Here is a 6,408-nt window from a genome sequence, read left to right on the forward strand (position 1 = left end):
GAGAAAAGGGGACTCAACAACCTTAGTGACGGCGGCTGCTGCTTCCTTGGGAGAGTCCTACGGAGCGTTTCACCTCCTCAATGTCACGCCCTTGCCTCTGTTGCTCTTCCATCAATCTTTTCTGATCTTCTCTGGACTAATGGAAGATAGTGGCGTGCTCCCTGTGCTCCACCCTCAACTGATCCATATTCGAACTCAGCTCTCCTATTGAGGTATTTAGTTGATCCCAGTAGTCTCTAGGAGGAAAATACATCCCTTGAGGTATCTTAGGGATTTCTGGAGGCGGCTGCACAGGCTCTTGCTGTGGCTCTCTTAGATGCTCCATCCTTCTTTTAGTGATGGGCTTGTCCTCCTTAATGGGGACATCTCTTTCTACGACAATTCCAGCTGAATTGCATAAGTGATAGATAAGGTGGGGAAAAGCCAGCCTTGCTAGGGTGGAAGGCTTATCAGCTATCTTGTATAATTCTTGAGGTATCACCTCATGCACTTCCATCTTATTCCCAAGCATGATGCAATAAATCATGATGGCTTGGTCAATGGTCACTTCGAACCGGTTGCTAGTAGGGATGATAGAGTGTTGGATGAATTCTAACCATCCTCTAGCTACAGGCTTGAGGTCAAGCCTTCTTAGTTGGGAAGGCTTGCCTTGAGTGTCCCACTAGCACTGAGCTCCTTCTACACAGATGTATGAAAGAACTTGATTCAGCCTTTGCTCAGAATTAACTCTTCTAGTGTAAGAGTGTGGGTCTCCTTGCTTTTGTGGTAGTTGGAAGTCCAACCTTACACTTTTCGGGCTGAAATCCAAGAGCCTCTCTCGAACCATGGTGCGCCAATTTTTGGGATGTGGGTTCACACTAGTATCATACTTTTTGGTGACCCAAGCATTGGCATAAAACTCTTGCACCATTAAGATTCTAACTTCTGGGATAGGATTGGTCAGAACTTCCCAATCTCTTCTCCGGATTTCTTGTTGGATCTTTGGGTACTCATTCTTTTTAGCCTAAAAGGGACCCCGAAGATCACCGTTTTGTGTTTCACCACTTCATAGAAGTTGTCTTGGTGAGCCTTAATGATGAATCTCTTTATTTTCCAAGATTTAGAAGCGGATACAGTGGCCTTTCCCTTCCACTTTCTTGAGGTTTCACCAATCTTTGGTGCTATACTTAGGAATGGTAGAAGTAAAAAAGCTAAGCTTTTATAATACCAAACTTAAGAACTTTGCTCATCCTCGAGCAAATAGTAGGAGAAGAAGAGAGAGTAGTAGAAGAATGAAGATAAAAGAGAGAGAGAGGGGAGGGTTGGGTGGGACCCAGGAGGCCTTAAAAACTCGAATGGCCCGGCCCCTGTGTGGCCATTGAATGCCCAGGGCACTCCCATCCTGGCGTTCAATGCCAACTCCTCTCCGTCAAGGGCGTTGAACACCCATACTGCTCCTTGATGGTTGACGAACTGATTTCCTGTCGGTAAAGAAATTTCACAAATATTATCGCGTTGTAAGTATAGCTCCTAAACCAACAGAAAATCCTTTCGTACTAACGTTTGGTTGTCACAAGTAACAAACCCAATAAAATTTATAAACCGAAGTATTCAAACATCGGGTCGTCTTCTCAAGGAACTGCAGGGAGGTGTTCTTATTATTAGTTATGGAAAATAGTATTTTTGTGTTTCGAAAAGTTTGAACAAGGAAAATAAATTACCGGAATTAATAAATTAATATCTAATAAAACTCTTGGCAAGGTATGAAAATTGGAAGTCCTATCCTAGTTATCCTTATCAATGGTGATGAGAATTGAGTTTTAATCCCACTTAGTTAACCTTTACTAAAGCAAAGGAAAGTCAAGTGGACTAATTAGTTAGATCCTCAAGTCTTAGCCAACTCCTAAGGAAAGACTAGAGTTATCGGAATTCAATTCAATTAGCAAAAATAACAATTATCAATCACGATGAGTTTGACAACTCAAGAGTTACCAATTAATCAACCAAAGCCAAAAGGAAAAAATCTAAATTATTTATATAAATAAAGGGAAGCAATCATAATTCTGAAATACCTCAAATTGCATTAATAAAAGAAAATCAATCCAAACATGAATGGTTCGTAAGCCAATTTGGCGACATAAGTAATTAACAATTAAAAGCATTAAAGTATCTGAAAGTAAAAGAGAAATATAAAGCAAAAGGAATATTGAACCTGTGAAGAAGTTGAAATAATAAGTTGAAATAATAAGAAATCTTAATTCCTTTAAGAGGAATCCTAATCCTAAACCCTAAGAGAGAGGAGAGAACCTCTCTCTCTAAAAACTACATCTAAATTATGAAAAGTGAATAATGGAAGACCTCCTCTTAATGGATGCAATTCTCCACTTTATAACCTCTAATCTATGTTTTCTGGACTTGAATCTGGGCCAAAAGGGTTTCAGAAATCGCTGGGGGCATTTTCTGCAGTTTCCGCACGTGGCGTCTGTCACGCGTCCGCGTGGGTCACGCGGTCGCGTCATCTGGGAGTTTTCCTTGTCACGCGTTCGCTTCGGTCACGCGTACGTGTCATTTGCGTTCTGCTCAAGGCACGCGTCCACGTCAGTCATACGTTCGCATTGCTGCCTTTTCACGCCAGGCACGCGGCCACGTCGTCCATGCGTTCGCGTCACTGCCCTTTTCTTTAAAACTTTATTTTTGTGCTTTCCTTCCATTTTTGTATGTTTCCTTTCTGTCCTCTAAGCCATTCCTGCCTTGGGAGATCTGAAAATACTTAACACACAAATCACGGCATCAAATGGTAATAAAGGGTAATTAAAATTTATATTTTTAAAGCATAGGAAACATGTTTTTCTCATATATCACATAATAAGGAAGGGAAAGTAAAACCATGCAATTTACATGAATAAGTGGGTGAGGGATTGAATAAATCACTTGAATTGAACATAAAATACATCATAAAATATGGGTTTATCAACCTCCCCACACTTAAACAATAGCATGTCCTCATGCTAAATCCAAGAGAAAGGGTAAGGTTAGAATGGTGGAATCTCATGCAATGCATTCTATTCTAAATGCAAACTTCCTAAATGAATCATGCAATTCTAATTATTATCCACTTGTATATAAAGCTTACATGTAGTTAAATTAATTCATATCCTCAAGGAATCATATATGCATAGCCAGACCCTAGATAATGTTAAAGCACTTTTACAATTGAGATGGGTAAAAGTATTTCACAAACTTGCAAGACAATTAAAGATTAAGCAGAGATATATGATGATGAGCTTTTGAACCCTCACTGGATTTTGTGTTTACTCTCTAGTCACTCAGTATTTATTGGGTTAATCACTCTATTCTTCTTTCTATCCTTGCTTTCTAAAACTTTGTTCTTCATCTAACTAATCAATAACTATGGAATATGGACATACAAAAATCATGAGGTCTTTTTCAAGGTTGTAATGGGGCCAAGGTAAAGGTAAAGGTATATGTATAAGGCTAAGTGAGCTAATAAAGTGAATCCTTGATTAGTCTAAGATTTCACCTAACATACATACTTTATATAATTTAAAGTTCCTTTACCTATTTACCCAAATTTTCCCACTTTGTATTACAAGCTCATGCATTAATTTTAATTTTGAAATTTTGTCCCATGTGCATTGATTCCTTCTTTTATTTTGTACTTGGGGAATTTTTGTATCCCTTTATTTGAGTACTGAAAATATAAAAAAAAATATTTTATGCACATAGTAATTTAGTTATTTTGATTTCACATGAGCATGCTTCCCAAATTTCTGAAATAACTTTATTTATTTTAAATTCCTACTTTGTTTCTATCATCTCATGTTCCCATAAAATTTCCCACACTTAAATTGTACACAATATCTGTCTTAAGCTAACCAAGGATTCAACTTGGGATTTTTATTTTGTTTTTCTGCTTAAGGCTAGTAATGTGGTTATAGAACAAGAGGGGATTAAAAAGCTCAAGGGGGCTAACAAGGGTGATGTAAAAGGTAGGCTAAATTGGGATAAGTGAGGAAAAATTCAAATGATGGCCTCAATTATCTCTTGGTATGTATCTATATTCTATATTGGACATATAGATTAAAACAAAGTAAAGAACATCAGAATGAAAAAGAAGGGCAGAACACACAAGAATGAAATTTATGGTTTGAATGTAACCATACAATTAAGCTCAAAACTCACAGGCTGTATGTTCTCCAGCTCAAAAATCATATATCAGTTATGTATGTCATGCAAGTAGAAATCAAGAGTTCCCATTATTCTCAATGTAATTCTTAGGGTGGCCTTTAAAATCTTAGTGTTCCTCCTTGATGAAATGTTGTTAACTAACTAACATGTAATGCTATATATACAAGGTGTGTGGATTGTTTTAATTTACTAAAGTTTCTAGTTTACTCCTTTTTATTTTCAATTAAACCAAACTAATATATGCTAAAAGGGTAAACTATACTAATTAATCCACATATTCTATAACTAATAAGTTTAGAACTGCAAACCAAACTAAATGTCTAAGATATAAACTAAAGTGAAAAATGCAGAAATAAAGTAAAAATACAGCAAAAGAACAATGTGTAAGTACTAAAAGATAAAAATAAAAATAAAAATATAGAAAAATAAATAAAATAAGATAGAAGAGTCTGTAGTGGTTCACCAAAAAGATAAGCCAGGGATGGCGACCTCCCCATACTTAAAATATAGCATCGTCCTCGATGCTCACTCAAGTTGGGTGTGAAGAAGCGTCATCATGTGCTGCTGGTGTCTCTGTGGTAGGCTGAACATCTGCAAGCTGGATAAGTGTAGGAGGATCGGTCTGCTGCAATGGAGGCTCTGACTGTAGAGGAATCTCCGGGTCTGCGGCCTGGATCTGGTGTTGCTCCTCATGCAGTGGCGTAGCCTGCTCTGGTCCTACCTGCTCAGCCTGGGCATGTGTCTCCGCCTCATGGTCGCTCGCCTCCGCCTTAGATGTATCAGAAGGGGTGTCATGCTCGGAGGGGATGTCGCTGCCGGATCGGATCATCAACTTAAGGTGCTCATAGCGCCGCTTGTTGCGACGCTCCATATGATCCAGGCGGGCAAAGAGTCGATGCACCAGATGATAAATGGGCTCAGGAGCAGGTGGATGTGCAGCGGATGAGGCTGGTGCAGCAGTGGAGGTAGATGGGGCAGCTGAAGATGTGGCTGCCTCAGCAGAAGCGATGAATAATGGGGTCTGTAGCCTGAAGCCTGAAATTTCCTATTGTACGGGATGATCTTCTTACAATCTGCAGTAGTTGGCTTCGCGTCGGCCAGCTCCCAAGGCACGTCAGCTCGACGGCCTAGCTGGGTGATCAGATAAGGGAAAGGGAGAGTGCCTCTGACATGGGCCCTGGCCATGTAATGCCTGATGAAATGTGGAAGATACAGATCCTTACCCTCTATCACACACCAGATGAGGGTGATCATAGCAGCGGGCAGCTCTATCTCATGAGTGCTCGGCATCATATAGTTGCTCAGAATCTGGTGCCAGAGCCGAGCCTCATCATTCAGGTAAATCAGCTTGATTCTCTTAGGCATTGCTGTATTCTTTCCCATGACCCATGGGACATTAGGATCAAGGGCTATTCTCTGCTTGACAGTATCCCAGTCAAATATCATAAATCGCATATCCTCTTCAGCCTTTTGGTAACCGTCAGGCTGATCTGACTTAAGCTGAAGGTGGAGGATGTCCTCAATAGCTTCCTCAGTGATCAAAAGTTGTTTCCCTCTGAGGTGCACTGCATCCAGGGAAGTCTTGAAATAGTTGCAGTAATACTCTCTTACCCAGGAAGCATTGACCTCTGTCAAGTTTCTTTCCAAGAAGAACCAGCCTCTCTGTTTTATCTGTTTGGAGGTGTACTGCTGTAGTTCTTCTGGAATTTTTAGAGTTCTTTCCAGGTACAGGTTCCTAGAAGTGGCAAACACTGGAAACTTAAGCTCACAGTATCTGTTTGCAAATTTAACTGGATCTGTGGCAGTGAGGAGCTGGTCATCCTTCTTCTGCGGGGTAAAGTACTTTTCCTGCCAGGAGTCATCATGTAAAATGCCCAGAATGGTCATAGAGGATTCGCCTCTTTTCCTTTTGCCAGTGGTAGCTTTGCCCTTTCCTTTGCGCTGAGGGTCAGACATCCTGAAAAGCAGAAATTTTAGGATATAATTGAAGAACAAGGTAGGAAAATAAGTAGGCAAATAGAATAATATCAATATAAGCACAGAGTGGCAAAAGAGCAAGAGAATCATGAAATGAGTTGAATATATGTACAATTTGGATTGTAATCGAGTAAAAAAGTCTGAAAAGAAAAAGTGCAATCCAAAACATAGGATAGGTGGAATTCAAGTTAATTAGGAAAAGACAGTGATCATTCATTGAGTTAGAAAGTTAAAGTAGTTAGG

The sequence above is a fragment of the Arachis ipaensis genome, chromosome B10 (genome assembly GCF_000816755.2).
Source record: "Arachis ipaensis cultivar K30076 chromosome B10, Araip1.1, whole genome shotgun sequence".
NCBI lineage: Eukaryota > Viridiplantae > Streptophyta > Magnoliopsida > Fabales > Fabaceae > Arachis > Arachis ipaensis.